This window comes from Meles meles, chromosome 6, assembly GCF_922984935.1.
Source record: "Meles meles chromosome 6, mMelMel3.1 paternal haplotype, whole genome shotgun sequence".
NCBI lineage: Eukaryota > Metazoa > Chordata > Mammalia > Carnivora > Mustelidae > Meles > Meles meles.
Genome location: NC_060071.1, coordinates 6,536,058 through 6,554,263, shown reverse-complemented (window position 1 = coordinate 6,554,263; position 18,206 = coordinate 6,536,058). Strand labels below are relative to the sequence as shown.

Sequence of the window (18,206 nt, the reverse complement as noted above, 5' to 3'; positions counted from 1 at the left end):
GGAGAGGCCTCCAAGGGCATGTCATTTCCTTGGGGAGCATGAGGGAGAGGGGCAGTAAGGAGAGGAAGGGCTGGGGTTTGCAGCCACCCTTCCCGGTGGGCCTGCAGCCTCCTTTACTCCATTTTTAGTGGTTTCCAGCCCATTGTTCTTTCTTTTATATCAGATTGCAGGTTTCAGGATCAGGGTGGTGGGAAGCAGAGCAGGAGCCCGGTGGGCGTCAGGCTCTGTCTGATCTCGTTCAGACCCTTTGGGGCACGTGATTTCCCTTCTCTCAGAGCCAGTTTTCTCATCTCTAAAATCGCGGATAGTAATACTGAGCTCGCGACCCTCGAGAAATGTCCGTTTACGTCCCCCATCTGCTCCTGCTACAGGATGGTGTGCATGCACCGGGCGGGGTGCGGGGTGGGTTGAGCACGCATGAGCCAGCAAGGCTGTGCTGTGTGGGACCTTCTCACTGGTGGACTGCACGTCAGTGACGAGTGGAGGTGCGGGGAAAGCAGCCAGCGAGGGATCAGGCTCAGCTCTTGGCCAGTCACTAGAAGAAGTCATGATGACTGCCGACCACGCATAAGCCCCAAGCTCTGGTACCGTGCGAACCCCAGCAGAACCGCTGACCTGCTCCCTGACCCCTCAGAGCAGAAGCCAGCCTAACAAGGCTCATATTCAAGGGGTGATCGCTTGACTCAGACTTTAGGAGTTCAAGAGAGGAGGAATTCATTTGGGGTGGAGTCATCAGAGAAGGCTCACTGGACCCAAACAGGTCTCCTAGGCTGAGTGGGAGAGGGAGAGTCCCCCCCAAAAGTTTGGAGGTGGGGTGGAGCAGCAGGGCAGACTCCTGCAGGGCTGGGCCAGAAATCTGGATACCGGAGAGCAGGCCATATGTGGAGGGCAGAGTAAGGGAGCTGGTCTCACCACCATGGACATGGTCGGCGTGGGAGGGCTGCCAGGCCAGCCTGAGCTGAGCAGGTACACCTGCCTGACCTTTCCCACCTCTGCTGGCTCTTGGGCCTGACTTGAGCACCTTCAGGACTATCCCATGAAGCCGTCAGTGGGTTTGCAAAGGCGCCATGGAGCTCAGGAAGGCTTCCTGGGCCAGACTGTGTTTTTTTCTGTTGCCTTCATTTATCCATTCAACACTGATTGACCAAGCACTATGTGGTCAGGCTCTGGACAATGCCTTGGGGATACAGAGAAGCAAACCACGGCCCCTTGCTCAGCACTTCAGACTTGTGTAATACAGAACTTCATCCGTCCGTCCAGGTTGGGAAGGCCAGGCTGGGGGAGGGGGTCCTGGATGAGTGGGGGCTGGAGGTATGACAGTTCTCACCAGTTGGCAGTTTCCTGGCCTCCCCGCCCCTCTCTGTGGCCCAGGAGCCTGGGTGAGCGGGGTCAGAGGCCATTTCATGCATTGCCTATGGTGACCTTAAGTTGCCATTAGCCTGGGCTAGAACTTTAATTTTCCAGAGTCCCTTGGTTCTGTGTAGAAACCGTGAGATCACAATTGCCTTTTCTTCACTGAAGAAACAACTTGGATCTTAGGAATCAGTATGGCAGTAACCTATCGAGATTTCCGTGTGGGATCGGTAAGGAGCACCTTAAGTGCAGTCAAATAACAAATGACATCTGGGTGAATTCACATACAGGTTTCTCCTCCTTGGAAGAAATCAGATATTGTTTGGGGCATCCAGCTAGAGTCCTCTCCTGGTTCTGCTCAGACTGGATCCTGAGTAGAGCGGCTGGCAGGTAAGCCTGCATATGTCAACAGTGGGCACCCAGCTGCCTCCTCTCAACACATCTGGAGTTTGGAAGAGTCATTTATGAAGCCCCTAGGCTGGGGCCCACCCTGCAGAGGAACCCCCTGGTCCTAAAACCCAGACAGTGAGCTCTGTCGGTCCATCCCTTGCCCCCAGGGGTGGGAAGGCCAAACAGATTTAATTTTATTATTACTATCACTTTGGTGGTTTTCTTGTCGAAGTCAGTGTGTGTGTGTGTGTGTGTGTGTGTGTGTGTGTGTGTGTGTGTGTGTTTTAGAAGGATAAAACCCTAGAAATTGGGGCACCTGGGTGGCTCAGTGGGTTAAGGCCTCTGCTTTCGGCTCAGGTCATGATCCCAGGGTCCTGGGATCGAGCCCCGCTTCGGGCTCTCTGTTCCTCAGGGAGCCTGCTTCCTCCTCTCTCTGCCTGCCTCTCTGCCTACTTGTGATCTTTGTCTGTCGAATAAATTAAAAACTAAAAACTAAAAACAAAAAAAAAACCCTAGAAATTACGTGGTATTTTTAAAGTACTTGTCAAAGATGTAGGAGGGACTGTCTTTATGGAAGGTCACTCCAGGTCTTTGAATGGAGCCCCAGGTCCTTGGCCACTAGAAGTCACTCCGTGGAAGTATCTTCCCTCGGCTTCTGTATGGACCGGCCGACTGCTCTCGTGCGCAGGATGACCACACGTGAAGCAGGCTTTCCTTGGTGGGCAAGTAGGAAGCAAGTAGTGAGATACAGAGTAGTTCTCGATTCTGCTTCCAAACCTTTCGCCTTTCCTTCCCTGGGAACCCAGAGGAACACGAGAGAGATTTCCCAGGAAGATGCAGGGAGTGACCAGGCGTGGTTATCCTGATGCTGGCCAGCAGCGGGCCTTCCCTACGCTGGGTGGCCTCGGTGCCCTTCTGACTTCCCTCATGAGGCTCTTCGAGAGGGAGTCTGAATGAATGTTGTACGCCCGGAGACTGGCCTTGGGTTTCTGTTTGTGTAGCCAGTCGGGCTTTAGTGGTGAAGCGTCGAGGCTGACCTTTCCTCCAGGACAGAGTGCGTGCGTGGACTCCCGTGCTAGCCCCTGCCATGCCTCTAGAGGAGAAGCCAGGGGCACAGAGGTCCTGTTTTCCTCTCATGTTCCTTCTGTCGCCTCCAGGACACAGTCCAGAAGCTGACAGCAGGGAAAGGAGAGGCAAGAGCCCTGGAGGAAGAGTCGGAAGGTGAGTCCTGGCCTGACGCAGATGGCAGGTGTGTGTGTGTGTGTGTGTGTGTGTGTGTGTGTGCACGTGCACACGCACGCACGCACATGCGAGTCCCCAGATCATTCCAGTGGCCGCAGCAGGCTCTGTGCATGAGGTAGTTAGCGGCTATAGGCGGCGGGTCCCAGATTGATTTGGGTCTTGGGTTACTATTTTTTTTTTCATCTTCAGGAATAAAATAACCCAGTTTGGGGAGGAAATAAAAAGGACCCCTCCTCCCCCTGCTGATGGTTCTTAAAACCAGCTGCCTATTAGGTTGACCTCTATGAAATTTCTTTCTTATAGATCTAGACCAGTCGAAGATTGATAATTTTGCATGGTTCGACCTAATCCAGTTCCATGCCTCTGGGCCAGTGGAGAGGGAGTCACCACTGAGTCATCCTGAGCAGCATGTTTTAAAAGGTCTCTGAGAGGTAAACTATTTGTGTTCCTCTTGACCCTCTATACCTTGCTTACTATTTTAAATTTTTTTTTTTTAAAGATTTTATTTATTTATTTGACAGAGAGAGATCACAAGTAGGCAGAGAAGCAGGCAGAGAGAGTGAGAGGGAAGCAGGCTCCCTGCCGAGCAGAGAGCCCGATGCGGGACTCGATCCCAGGACCCTGAGATCATGACCTGAGCCGAAGGCAGCAGCTTAAACCACTGAGCCACCCAGGTGCCCGCTTACTATTTTAACTGACGGAAGAAATCACCCCAACCTGTGGATTCTGCTGCATGCGGAAAGGATACCAGGCAGCATCCCCTTGTTCCCCTGGCTTTAAGACACACCATCTTGAAATGCAGGGTAATTGATAATGAAAGACCTATGTTTCAGTATTAAAGAAAAAATTTTTTCAGAGCACCTCCGACAACCCTGAGAGCTGAGAACCATTCCAAACTTTTCTGTCTCCAGAGGCACCTGCCTCCGTCTGGATGCCTGGAATGGTGTTTTCCTCCACCTCCCGCATGGCCAGCGGTCCTGGGAGACGGGGCGAGGGAGGAGGTGGGCAGGAGCTAGCGTGCAGCCTCTCCGTAACCTTTCAGCCACCCTGGTGCTGGGCGAGCCGTCCTGTGGGCTTTCGACTGAATGCACTCCGGTCCTGCATTCATTACACCATTGCAGCGTGTGTGTCTGGGGCGGCCTCCGGGTGTGTGTGTTTCTTTTTGTGTCTGCGTGTCAGTGTCAGGCTGTGTGTGTCTGTTTACATCGGCCTGTCCGGGCTGCTCAGTGCGACAAGGAGCTGGGGGGGTATTGGTAGGAGGGAGGGCATTTCAGAGCCCCAGACCTAGCCCCTCGGGGATCTCAGGAATTTATATAGATGTGTGTATCTGTGTACACACACACGCACGCGCTTACACATGTACATGTCGTGTGCGTGTGTGTGTGTGGTTTTCTTAATGATGCTCATTGTGTGGTGCTGCCTGAGAGGGTCTGACCAGGTGTGGTGTGAGCTAGGTTGGGTGAACCCCATCTGCCGGGGGCCCCCCAGACTCACCCGCCCGCCCCGCCGTCCGTGGGGAGCCTGTCCTTTCGCAGCTCACGGTCTCCTCTCTAATTTATTAGCTGGGAAGGAGGAGAAAATGAAACGCTGCCTGAAGACAATGGCCGAGGCAGCAGGTCCCACCCCGCACAGCCGCCAGCACCTCTCCCCCCAAGCCCTGTCTCCTCTGCCTGAGGATCTGTGCGCGACACTGCTCAGTCGACGGTATGACGTGAAAGAGCCCCCAAGCCTGTCTCTGCAAAAACGTGTCTGGCCGCGGACATGCAGGGATAGGACTGTCGAAGGTGGAGGTTCGAGCCAGACTTTGCTGACCACTGGCCCCGCAGCCACTCTGGGGCCCCCACCTCGGAGTCCCGAGGCTTCTCCCCAGCTGCCAGCCAGGCGGGGGAGGGGAGGGGGCCCAAGCAGCTGCAGGGGCTGTGTTAGTAAACACTTTCCTGGGTTCCCATTTTCTTCACTCCCCCCCAACCCTTCTCCTCTCCCGATGCCCCGGTACACACCCCCCGCACCCACCCACCCCGGCATCCCCTTTTCTGTGGCCTGCACAATGAGCTCATTGTCCTGGGTGTGATTTGAATAAGGGATCGGCGGGCCTGTTCCCAGCATTGTCCGAGGGGCTGGGAAAAACCCCAGCGCAGGCAGGAGGACCAGGCCAGACAGAGACAGATGCCTAAATTAGCAACAAAGCTTTGTGCACGTTCCCCGGACAAGGGCTCGCCTTGTTTGCGTGGACTCGAGGGTGTGGAGCTGGCCGGCTGCTCGCATGTCTCCCCATGTTAATTAGTTTTGCATGCATGTCTGAGAAGGTGCCGGGGGAGATGTGTTTGCCTTTCCCTGGGAGGGGGACCTGTTTGTGGCTGCAGGGCTGAGCGTGAGGCTGGGCCTACCTGGGAAGCCAGGCTCGGAGGCTGGGTGGGAGTCCCGGCTTCCTCATCCTGCTTTTCTCTCTCTCTGCCCTTTGTGTATGGGGGGGGGGGGGGCAGGCTTTGCTTCCTCCCTTCTTCCCCCACTACTTCTGAAAGTTGGTTAGTTCTGACTACAGGGAACTCACTGGCTTCCACCCAGACCCAGGCCAGTGCCTGTCCATCTGGCAGTCTGTCTCTCGTGACACAGGGCCCCCTGGGACGGGCAGCAGAAGCGGCCAGTCTGGGCTCTTCTCCGTCCCCGAGCCAGATGGCCAGTCTGCTTATCGCATTACGGCCTCCCTTGGCCCCAGACCCCTGCTGCCCACATTTGGGCCGGGATCTTATTTGGGATACGAGGGAGAAGTCCTCTTTCAGGCGCCAAACGGGAGAGGTGTCTGGTAGACAGGCACGAGGCATGTCCTTGCCTCTGGCTGGCTTTGTGGCCTCGGGCAGGCCAGTTCTCCCCCGCACCCCAAATCTCAGTGTTCTCACTGGCCAAATGAGTGAGTTGAACTCAGGAATCTCTCTGTTCCTTCTAGCTCAGAAAGTCTATGACAGCGATCATTGCAAAGCTGTGTTAATGTTCCACTCCCTGGTATAGCACAAGGACAGGAACGGGATGGGACTGGTGCATTCTGGCCCCGGGGTGAGGAAGGGTACAGTGGGATTTCCTTTCCCTTGAAAGGAAATGGGCCTCTGTTTTTGGAGTGGGTAAGGGATTGGGAGCTGGCAGAGGCCTCTGCGCAGGCCTCACAGACCCCCTGTTAGCAACCTAAGCGCTTCTCCTCCCGCCCCTGCCCGGCAGAAGGGAGCTTGGCAGTGGCAGCAGAGGAGAAGCTGGAGTGAGAGCAGCTGCTGGCCAGGGTCCTGGGTGTGTGTCGCCCCCTCCAGGCCCTGGCATGGGGCACGGGGCTGAGAAGGGGCTGGGTGCCTGCTGAACTGAGTCTTCAGACAACTTTCTGGATCCTGCCTTCAGATCTCCAGCTCTCTGCGGTCACCCTGGCAGGTGCAGGGGGACACGGGGCATGGCCCCTCTTGTCCAGGTGCAGGGGTCTCCGGATCCAGTGACCGGGGTTCTGGCTTTCGGGCGTTTCTTTGCCTTCCCCCCACTCAGCCCCACTGGCCCTTCCGCCACTGCTTCCCAGTCATTGAAATGACAAGCCTGTGGTCCTCACAGTCTAGACAGCCCCGTGCCAAAACCTCCAGTTCCTTCCTGTGGGGTCTTTATCAGGGACGGACCCATCCCATGTCATTTCTTGCGGATCTGGTGACAGCATCCTTACAGAAGGGAACCTCTCTTCCTGTGTTCGTGATTTCAGTGGCTCAGGATGGCTTCGGTTCAGGAAATACTGGGGTCTTGAGGGAAAAGCTTTGAATGTCCCAATTCCTCCTCTCGTCCTTTGCCAGCCTCCCCCCTCTCTGGCACTCTGCCTCCTCTCTCCTCCCGTGTGTGGGAGGCGGGATGCCCCTCGTTCTGCAGTCCGGCAGCTGGCCAGAGGGTCCCACAGGGAGCCTCTGGGATTACCCTTGGTGGCGCCCAGTCCAGGCAGGGAGGCCCTGGGCCTGCCTTCCGGCGCTCACCGTCCTTCCCTCACATGAGGCTCCAGCCGGCCCCCACCGGCCTGTACTCTTACCATCGCGGCTGCCCCCCCCACCTCGTCCCCTCCCCACCCAGTCTCCTGGGCTGCTCCAAGCTCCAGCTGGGTATCTCTGGGGGGGTGAGGGGTTCGCATGAGCTCAGTGAGGAAGGGTACAGGGATTAGAGCTCATGGCAGGAATGAGAGAATAGGGCCCACAGTAGGAGTGGGGGAGAGAGGGCAGGGAGGGCCCTGGGAGGCTGCCCGCTGCCCTCCCTGGCCCTCCCCTCCTGGTTTTAGCTGCCTCAGCTGTAGCCTTGAGCTCCTTAATCTGGTGATCAGCGTGGTGGTGGGGGGCGGGCTGGCAGAGGCTTTTGGAGGTGACAGGGGATCCTGGGAGTCGCACTCCGCTAACCGAGCATCACGCAAAGCCAGGGAATCACATTCTAAGCGCGGCTCCCCGTCCTGAGGCCGGACCCCACATGAGTGGTGCCCCGTGGAGGACCGGCGCGCAGGCCCCACAGGCAGCCAGCATCACCTTCTCCTTTGTTCCTGGGGAAGAGAAGTCCCAAGACAGGCTCCTCCGCCATGTCTGCTTGGCTAGGGTCTTAACTGCCCACACCCTTTCCCCCCGCCTCCTTAGTCCTCTGGCTCCCTTTCCCGGGTGGAAATAGAAATCTGCAACGGGTAGGGATTCCTTCCTCCTGCAGCCTCTCCGGGCTGGTCAGAAGAGAGGGATTTGCTGGACAGTGTGCCTTCCTGGCTCGCCAGCTTTGACAGAGCAGCCCCGAGAGAGCCGGGGAGAAAGGAAACGGAGGCAGGGATGCCGAGCACAGACCCACATGGTTTGGAAGCTTCAGGCGCACCAGGCCAGAGTGGCCCCAGCCTGGGACTTGAGCTGGAGAAGGGGCACAGGGGGGAGGAGATGCCGTGGGCCGAGGCCCAGATCCGAGCTCTGCTCCTGGCATCCCTGCGCAGCAGGGCCCCCCAACTCTCAGTCTCTCAACCCTCATCTGTAAAATGGGAGGAAAGATCCCTAGCTCAGAGCTGCTGTGAGGAGTATTAAGTACATGGGAAACACCTAATAGGGTTCATTTTCCTTCTCCTTTTCCCTGTTAGGAATGGGGCAGGTATGAAGTCGTTGAGCTCCTCAAGGTCAGTTAATACGGCTAGGTTGTGAGGAATGAGCACAGCGACAATATACAGAATATTTAACCATGGGCACCGGCCAGTCACCGTGGCAGCAGGCCCAAACCATCAGCCCTGGGGAGGGCACAGCTGGGCTGGAATAAGTTCATTTGTCTTTGTGTCTTTCTGCCCTGTCACGTGTCTGTTCATCAGCAAAGCACGCAGACTTCCCTCGAGGGCAGTTCCTGACAAGGTTGGAGGATGGATCCCCGGATCTCTTTGCATTCGGAGCAGCTCAGGTCAGACTGGCGCGGGACCCCGGAATCCCACCTGGCAGGGGACCCAACAACACAGGGCCGTGAGCTGAGGTCCTTCCCAGCTTCGGGCCCTTGTCTCCTTGGGTGAAATCCTTGCCTTTGAGGGCCCAGGTGGCGTGGTAGAGTGACGAGGGCCTAGGAGGATGCAGCCCCGCTCACCTGGAAATCAGAGACTTGGACCCCAGCCCGTGTTCCTGCTGAGTATGAATAGCCTTGGATGTGCTGGCCTGGACAAGGAGCATTGGATAGAATGGCATCGAAGGCGCCTTTTAGCTGGGACATTTTACAACCCGGAAGTTGGTCCTGCTTTTTCTCCCCTGTTACCCGCCAGCGGTCTGTGGCCCCAGTCCCCTGGCTCACAGGAAACACAGCTCCTGTGGTTCCCTTCAAGCTGCCCTGGGATGCAGGGAGACACCCTTACCCAGAGGCTATGAACATGAAAACCCAGCTCTGTGCCTGCAAGTGACATGAAGCTGGGTGGGGACCTGCCCTGGAGCAAGGCTTAGGCCCGAGAGCACGTCTGAGCAGAGTCTGTTCCCAGCCTCTGATCTGGAGCCTTCTTGGCTGTTTCTCTTTCCTCTGACACTCATTTACCCTGGTGGCTCTGTTTGTCACCGGCCGACCCTCAGGGTGGTTTTGTAGTATCCTCCTTGGGGCTCACCCCACCCTACTCCCCTGGGCCAGGGCCTTCAATCTCTGATGCTCAAAGGCCCAGAAGCAAAGCTTGGGGGAGAGGCTACTTGTCAGAGCCCGGCCCCTCCCTCCAGCACAACCGGCCTGGGGGCTGTGCCAAGGTGTGGGCGTAAGTGTGGGCCATGGAATCAGGTGGCTGTGGGCTCAGGGCCTTTTATGGCCAGTGTGACCTGGGGCCAGTTCTTTACCTCTCTGATCCTCTTTTCTTATTTCTAAAATGAGAATAACCACACCTTTTTCATCAAGTTGCAGCGAGGCCTAGAGATAATATAGGTAAAACACCTTGAAATTATAGGGTTATTCTCTTTTACCTCCCAGTGCTAGCTGAACCCGGGGGTTCCAGAGGCCACAGACATAACCTGTTGTCTTTCCTGACCTCTTGTCTTTGAGTTTCAGGCCTGCTGTGTTGGGGAGGTTCCAGAACAATCTCAGGGGAGCTCCTCCCCTAGCCCCAGGGAGCAGAAATACCTACTTCCAGCCCTAATAATACCTGAATGAGATTTATAGGACACCTTCCTCCCCAGAGTGCAAAGCTCCTTCTCACATATTATATTCTCTTATCTTTAGATTGTCCCGTGCAGTGTGATGGGACAGCCTCTTTTCATCATCTCTGAAGACGGAGACAGAGAGGAGCTGTAGGTCTTGCCAAGGTCACAGGATTGGAGTCCAGAGCCACGTCACTCCAGGACTTGGGAGGTCATCAGCAGGGGAGAAGCCAAGCAGAAGGGGAAAGTGTAGGAGCTGCCATCCCAAGGCAGCAGCAGTCAGGGGCCCGGAGGGATGAGGCGGCCGTGGGCAGAGACGCAAGAACCGTTCCCCTCCCTGTGCATCCGGGACTTGGCAAAGGACCTGGGGAGACATACCCCGACCATCCCGCAGGGAGGGGCCTTGGCCTTTGGCCTGTGGGCCCCTGTCTCTGCTCTGGTCACACCGTGTGCCTGTTCAGGTCTGAGGGCTTCTGCCCGGGCCTCGAGCAGACGGCCACTCTCTGCCATCCCTCTTGCCACCCCAGAAGGGCAAGGGCAGCATGCTGGGAGTTTGCCAAAGCTAGGGGCTCCAGCCTTCTAGGAGTTAACGACTCCCTCTCCCCAGCTGTCCTCCCCTTGGTGCTCCTCTTCCTCCCTCCTCCTGCTCACAGCAGGCAGGGCCTGGACCTAGGAGCCACGCCGCTCTGCTGTTGCCACGGGAGCCGGGAGGCAGACCTGAGCTATGCAGGGGAAAGGCCCGGCCTGTCAAAGTGTCTGAGATGAACCGCCGCCGTCCCTGTGCAGCTGGGCTCAGACGTGTCTCGGCTCTTGTTCTGTGCCTGAGAATGGCGAAGCCCAGTGAGGTTCAAGGGCAAACTCACTATTCATTAGTCAGGGGTTCTTGACGTCCCGTCTCTCCCAGGGATGGGATCCCCCACTCCTCTTTCTCTCTCTCCTCTGACACATTCCTGGGTGCCTTTGGTGAGGACTACACCCTCTGCCTCTGCCCAACCCCTTCTCCAGAGGCCCCGAAATAAACTCCCCCCAAGAAGACCAGGCAGGGCAGAGACAGTGGCCACAGGAAACCAGGCAGGACTCTAGCCATGCCGGCCTGCCCTCTCCCCCCAGCACCCTTGTAGGCCCCATTCCCCTCTGACTCAGGGTACCCCTAGGCCACCAGCATGCACAGGCCCGGACAGGAGGAAGCCACTGGCTCCTGCCCTGGGAACAACAGGCCCATTCTCTGAGGACCTCTTAGTTGCCTGCGTAGCCTGAATTTTACAGCTGTCTCTTTTGGTGCCTTTCTCTACCATCACGTGTCTGTTTTAAGACACTCAAACACTGTTGGCTGGAGAATGTAAATCGTACAGTATATTCTGTAATGTGGCTACATCAGAATGTAAAAGACATACAGACTTAGTCACAAACTACACCGCTAGGAATTTACTCTATGGTTCTATATGTAAAATTTCCAAAAAAATGTGTACAAAGATGTTTGTCAGAGCATTTTCTTTTTAAGAATGTAAGAACATGGAAATGAACCTATGGTCTGGTCATACGGTGGAATATTATACAGCTCCGAAAAGCACTGAAAATGGTAGATCTCTGTGTGCTGATATGGAAGGTTGGCCAGTATATATTGATGTGTGAAGAGAATAAATTGCAGAGCAGGCCACAGAGTATGATTTTATTTACATGTATTTAAAGGTGGTTCAGTGGGTTAGGCCTCTGCCTTCAGCTCAGGTCACGATCCCAGGGTCCTGGGATCGAGCCCCGCATCGGGCTCTCTGCTCCGCGGGGAGCCTGCTTCCTCCTCTCTCTGCCTGTCTCTCTGCCTACTTGTGATCTCTCTCTGTCAAATAAATAAATAAAATCTTAAAAAAAAAAAAGTCAGTTCTAAGTATGCTTGTATCTGAAGAGTTTCTGGAAACTTCCAGAGTTGGAAGATGGACAGATGCCTTCTTCTGTACTGTTACTTGTTCCTTTATGCCTATGGAACGCTTTCATTGAAAAAAATTAAAGACACTATTAATATAATGGGCTTAACTTCTTTTTTGGCGGGGGGCGCTTAACTTCTATTAACCAACTTAGGGTAAGAGATCCAGGAGGATGCTGGTGGTGTTGCAGGAAAAAAAGATCCCAGAAACTCTGCCATTGGCTGTTTTCAGGCCGAAGAAGCACATGTCGTCATGTCTACTGCAGTTAATTAAAAGCTTTACTAAGTGCCAGGCTTAGTATCTCTGGGTCGTGCCTCGGTGGCTATCATTCCAATTTGACCATGCGGAAGAGTAGTTGACTGGTTGGTCCGAGCTCCTCAGCAGGAAGGGGGTGGGGGATTGTTCCCCGTTTTCGTGGGAGCAGACCTTACCCCTCTGCCTTCCAGAGCTGCCTTTTGGGAGAAGACCTTGGAAGCCCCAGCCTAGCCATCTCCTCCCCCACACCCCAGCCAGTCCAGCTGTGGGACTGGGCTGGGGCCCATTGTTGGGGAGGGGCTGCCTCTGCTGCCTAGTAGAGTTGTCATCAAGCTGGGGGGCTGGTCAGGCTGGGGCCAGCAGGGGGGAAGGAAGGGTCTGTGAAAGGCCTGATTTGCATAAGCAGCAGGTTTCATGAGAGAGACATCGGAAGGTGCCCAGTGCCACTTGCCTCCTCTATTTGCTTTGCCCCTGACCTTCCGCCCAAAAAGGAAGTGGACCAGCAAGTGTCTCAGAGGAGGCAGCACAGGGCAGGCTACACCCACTGGGGGCTGGGGCCACCTGGGCTCCCCTCAGCCCCCCTCCCCCTGCTGTGGCCTGAGAGGGGCAGGGAAAGGATTGCGCTGACCCAGACGGCGCAGGTTCTTGGGGATCCCTGGGGCCTGGGTGGTAGCAATGGTCACCCTGAATCAGCCATGGGGCCAGCGGAGAGAGGAGGAAAGAAGCATTATGAATGACTACATGAGGAGTGGGGACTCCTTGTAACTCCGCTGGCTGACAGTATTATTGGCACATTCATTTTAGGGGTGAGGATGGTGAGGCACAGAAAAGCTAAGTCACAGGTCCCAAGCCACACACACAGTGCCAGAACTGAGGTTCCTAACCAAGTCTCTTTGACTCTCAGGTCTGTACCCCTAATCCCATGGTGGTCCTGTTTGGCTGGGCCACATAAAGAAGGTCCCCAAAGCTGCAAGACCTTCTTGCCAATCCCCATGCACAGAGACATTCCCCCCTCTTCTGCAAGGTCATCACAAATGGTCCTGTGCCTGAGGTCCTCCCCCAGTTTCTTCTAATGCCATCTGTCTCCCGCAGGGTGCTCAGCCCCGGCCTGGACAGTGGAGTGGGGAATGAGGGGGGAACCATAGAGCCTTTCACAGTTGGGGCTTTTGTCTCATCTGGTAGTATAGCCTCTCCTCCAGGGCTGTCCAAGGGCAGTAGGGTTGTCCAGATGGGCTTTCCTGGAGGTGGTGGCCTGGAGGCAAAGATGCTGCCCCAGCTGGTCAAGACAAGCCTAGGTGAGCACTGGAGAGCTGGGGCAGAGTCCTGGGGAAGGTCCAGGGTCTCCACCTGGTGGAAGTGGGAGTGGGGGAGGTCTGAGGGTTAATTAGATGCGACAGCCTCACAGTCCCCTGGTTGCGGGTCATCTCCTACCCCATACTCCTACTCCTAGAGTGCTTCTGCTTCTTCCTTGACTGGAAGGGGCCTAGTAGGGACACGAGAACACTCCCAGGCTCGCCCCCGTGCTTGCCAGAGGCTGGCCTGATGGAAGGCTGAGGGAAAGCTGAAGGTACAGACACAGAAATGGGAGAAAAGAGGCCTCACCCAGGCAACTTGAACCACAGGGACACTCCAAGCCCAGTGGGTCCCCCTGGGTGCTCCTGAGGGAAGGCTAGGGCAAATTCTGGAAGAGGCCTCTTACTATCTTGTGGACCCCCTGAGTCTGTCTTCCCAGCCCACAATGAATGAGGTTTCTTTGCAATATCCCTGTCTCTGGTCAGTTTTTCTGGGAGGACATGAATGAGGAAAGTATGACTTAGCCACTAGCAAAGAAAATGTATGGTGTGTGGGGATGTGGAGGGAACCTGGTGTAGACGGGAAGAGTGGAGGAAGGTCTTGGAAAGTCTGCCTCCCTGACCTGGGCTAGGGTCCTTTGGAGAAGAGGATGAAGGCTGCTACCTGGTCCAGGACTTGCCTCTAGCCTTGAGGGTGGCCCTCAGAGGTACTGCTAGGTTCCAGAGAGTGAGGCCGAGTAAGGTGGCCCATGGGTGCCACTGTGGGTGTAGCCAGGATGCCCCCACGAACGCCCGTCCAGATGCCAGGCACTTAACCACCGCCCACACTGCCTCCCTGAGGATCCCGCAGGCCACCGGCCTCACGACACCAGCGAAACGTCTCTCACACGGGCCCCAGGGCAGCCCGGGCGCGTTCGGGGCCACGGGCGGCGGGGCGGGGTGTGCACCAGTGGCCGGCAGGCGGCGCTCCCCGGGGTGCCCGGCTCCCCTCCTCGGGCTGCGCTCCGTTGAGCAGCAGGCTCGGGCCTCAGGGCCCCGGGAGGAGCCAGGACCCCAGGCGGGAGGGAGAGAACTGAGGGGCGCGCGCGGCACAAAGAGCTTTTTATTTAAATTTGTTTAGAGTTTCGCGAATTTGCATGAAAAATGTGTGAGAAAAGCCAGCTCCGGTGACCTCATCCGCACCTGCCATTAACGTTCAATTAGCGGCTGAATAGCGGCCGCCGACGCGACGTGCAGAGAATCCGGCCAGCCCCGCGCAGCCACGGCTGCGGCCCGGGCCCACAGTGGGGTGGGGAGTGGGAGGGGGGTGCATAGGGCCCCGGCCCACTGCTCCCGGCTGGAGACCCAGAGGCCTCCTCCGCACCCCCTCTCCCAGGGGACGCGGGGACACCAGGGTCCTGGGCTCCAGGGCACTTTGGAGCGCACCGGGCCCGCGGGCTCCTGGGGATGCCAGGCTCCCATCCGGCGCCGAGGGGGACGGGCTTGCCCCCTCCCCGGGACGTGAGGTGAACGGCTGAGTCCCCGTCCCAGCTCAGATGGGTTCCTCGCCACCTTCCGGACGAAGTGTCAAGTACAAGTTCAAGTTCAGGGCCAGGCCCGGGGGGCTCCGAGCCTTCCCCGGCTGCCTTTGTTCTTCAGGATAATCGCTCCCAAGTCCCCTCCGGGCGGGGCCCGGCAGACGCCCCCGCCCCGCCCCACCGCGCCCCGCGGGAGCCGCCTCCTCCCGCCCGCGCGGCGCCGGTCCCCTAGTCCCGGCGCCCCCGCTCGGGGCCACCGTAGGGTCTGGGGGCTCGGGGCGGGGGGAGGCGTGAGCCGCGTCCGTGGGAGCCTCCCCAGCCCCGCAGACCCAGCAGCAAAGCAAGCTTGGTCGGACGGACGCTCGCGCAGAGGTAAGAACCCTTGGCGGGGTGCGCCCGCACCCCTCGTGCCCCGCCCCCCGCCCGGACTGTGCTGCCGGGAGGAGCGGCCCGGAGGGCGGGGTGCTGCAAAGTGGCGGGGAGACTGGGCAGCCCCACTGGGCCTCCGGGGGGCGCGCTGCCGCTCCAGGGCTCTGGTTGGGGGGGTGCTAGGCCTGGGGCGGGGGGCAGGGCACAGAGCAAGGGCGCCCTGTGACGGCCTGGTGGGGTCGCCGGCCTTTCCCAAGAGCCTCTAGCTCATCCTCCGGCCTTTAGCCTCTTGATCTCCACTCGGTGCTGCTAGATTGTCTTCCTCGACTCCTCTCAGATTCTGGCTGGAGGAGCCCCCAGTTAGAATCTAGCTCCCCAGGCCCTGAGGCTCCTCCTGGAGAGCTGGAGTGGGGGGCGGGGGGGGGGGGAGAGAGAGAGTGTATGCGTGTGTCGCTCAGCTCTAAGGAGAATCAGCTGTGGGCACTCCTCCTCGCCCCCATCTCTGGCACCAAAATGAAGGCCCTGGACCAAACGGTGTCAGCTGGGGTGAAGGTGGGTGGCTGTGATTTAGTGGCAGTGCAAGGGGCCATAGCAGGCGCCTGTCTCTAAGCATAAGACCTTTTTCTGTTCCTGTGTGCCTAGCTCCTGAATTCTGTGCGGGCAGGTGTCAGCCTGTACCCCACCCAGCCAAGACACTGCCAGGCTGAGCCACATACAGAGCTGCTTTTGAGTGGTCCAGACCCAGTCCTCCATACCTGCCTTCCACTCTCAGGGCTCACTCGGAGGTCCTGTATGCCCTTGAGCTTTATTTTACACACAGTTCTAACATCCCCCATATTTGGTTTCTAAATTGACAGCCAATTAGAAGCAGCAAATTAAAAAAGGGGAGATGGCCTTTTCCTTGAAGCCACATTGCTCCCCTCTGTGTTCCTTCCCATCTTCTTTGCATAGTCTCCAGATTTCTCGCCTGTGGGATTTTACGCATGCTGAAGTTTCTGCCTCCAAGAGTACCAGGACCTCCTTCTCCAGGAGGTCTGCCCAGATTTCCCCCACATCGCTTCCCCTCCTAGACCCTTCAGCCGCACTGCCAAGTGCTTAGTAGGCACTCAAGAAATGAAATAGTTTCTGAATTAATAAAAATCAAACACATAAATTTAAGAAGCATTGAAGATTGAGATTTTTTAAAAACATTAGCTCAAACTGAGATACCATCTCCCAGGGGACTCTTCCCCTCTGTTCATTACGTAAGAGATCTCATTCATAGGCAAAAACCAGCAGGGAGAGGCTGGTCCCACGTACTCTTGTTATTTGGAAAAAAAAATTTTAAAAAAGACAAATTCTATGCAAGTTGCTTTAAAATTTAAAAAAGAAGAAACGTCAGAAGAGAATCCCTCCACTTCCTCCAGCTCTGCTGTCCATTTGGCTGGGTCCCGAGGGCCTGGAGGGGTTGGTGCTTTGGGCACTGCTTCAAACCTGGTGCCCTCCTTCAAGGCCTCAGCGGGGCCGCCAGGAAGTTGACTAAAATTGGAGACTGTGACCTACCTAGTGTATGTCTTCACGCTCCCGATGATTCATCACTGACAGGCTGATGTCAGACGAGCCTGGGAAGATGTTTACATCCTTTTTAAAAAGGGAAACTGAGACGTTTCTCTGCAAAACCGTCCGCAAACGCTCCTCTTCCTCGAGGGAACTTCTGGCCTGAGCTCTCCTCTGATTCTCCCTGGGTTATTGTGTCTTCTTGGACAAACTGCTGTTTTTCCTTCCACTAGCCGAGGTTCCCAACTCATGGAACTGGGTAGAATGAGAAAATGTAACGCAGCAGTTTGTAGAGGGCAGTGGGTTAAATTCTGCTAAATACTACACTGTCGTAGACTGAGGGGAGGGAATGGTATTTTATTATTAATATATAATGCTTCAGTCATTCCAGCTAAAGGAAATGGGTCTTGTTATTGGCCCCCTTTTACAGAAGGGGAAACTAAGGTGTGAAGGCATTAAGTAAATTGCCTTCGGTGCCAAACCTAGAAAAGAGGTCCCTGTGCCTTTGGCTTAGACTCAGTGTGCTTGGCTAAACTCCCAACATTCTAGCTTTGTTCCTAAACTGGTTGCAGAAAATTCCTCACAAATCACAGTCCACAGGGATACTCCTGCTCTCCTGGTCACCCAGAGGCAGAAAGAAGGCGGGGGTGGTGGCGAAAAGGATTTGGAGTGTCGTGTTCAATGCCTGATTCTCTCCCTTACCAACTGGTTGACTTCTGCTAAATCTCCATTTCCTCATCTGTAGAATGGGCTTGCAAATGGATCTCATGAGCTCTTTGTGAGGAAAAAAGAAGGTATTGTGCTCGGTGCCTGAGATGCTGTTAATGTATCCACAAATGAGAGCTATTATTATTTTAACCGCAAACACCTTTAATGACAATGTTACCGTCACTTTGCATTTTCAAAAAACAAGGTCCTCCTCCCTCAGAAAAGAAAAAACTGACACCAGTTGGTCTCCTCGTGCTTTAACCAACAGCCCAGGAGGGACCTGGACTGTGGAAAGACGTCAGCTCCTTTCTGGAGGCAGATCACCGAGCCCCCAGGAGGTCACATGGATGCCTCAATGTCTTTGAAGGTGATAAAACTAAATACAGACCCGTGCAATCTTGTCTCTTGGAGCCTAAGCACTTAGAGGTGTGTGTGTGTGTGTGTGTGTGTGTGTGTGTGTTTTGTGTAGAGGGGAAACATTAATAGTTCTGGGCAGTACTCTATCTCCCTCAAAGCAGGATCCCTCCTGGTGGGGATGGATCGTCTCCCTCACTCTCTTCCTCCTTAAAGCCAAGGGCACAGGTTTTCATGCAGCTGTCTCATCTCTGGATGGAATTGAGGAAAGAGAAAGGAAGAGACACTGATTCCACTTCCTTCCATATCAGAAAATAAGCAAAGCACTGGCACAAAGAGATTCCTCAGACAAAGTGTTCATCAAGCAGGCAATACACAGGCGTCCTGCCTGCCCTCCTCCATCCCATTCCTGGGGTGCTGGCACCGGTGCAGGGACGGAAATGGTGACAGTCAGCGGAGGAAAACTGAGAAGACTTGCATCCAGGGGTCTGGCCACCCCATAGGAAGAGCCACCCTGTGCCAGGCATGCTTCTAAGTGCTCTACGTGCCTGAGCCCAGTTAATTCCGCTAGCGCCCTGGGAGAAAAGGGGCCGCTATTAATCTCTGTTTCAATGATGAGGAAATTGAGGCGCAGAGAGACTGAGTAAAGTAGCTTGAGGCCACGTG

At 56.0% G+C, this 18,206-nt stretch overlaps 1 long non-coding RNA gene across 1 annotated transcript; it reads left to right on the top strand.

The window, feature by feature from the left end:
• Nucleotides 1-1,564: 1,564 nt before the first annotated feature.
• Nucleotides 1,565-11,306, top strand: LOC123943266. The gene is made up of 4 exons (XR_006818603.1): nucleotides 1,565-1,743; nucleotides 2,901-2,964; nucleotides 3,289-3,416; nucleotides 9,673-11,306. It is a non-coding gene; the product is annotated as an uncharacterized LOC123943266 (long non-coding RNA).
• The last annotated feature ends 6,900 nt before the right edge of the window (nucleotides 11,307-18,206 follow it).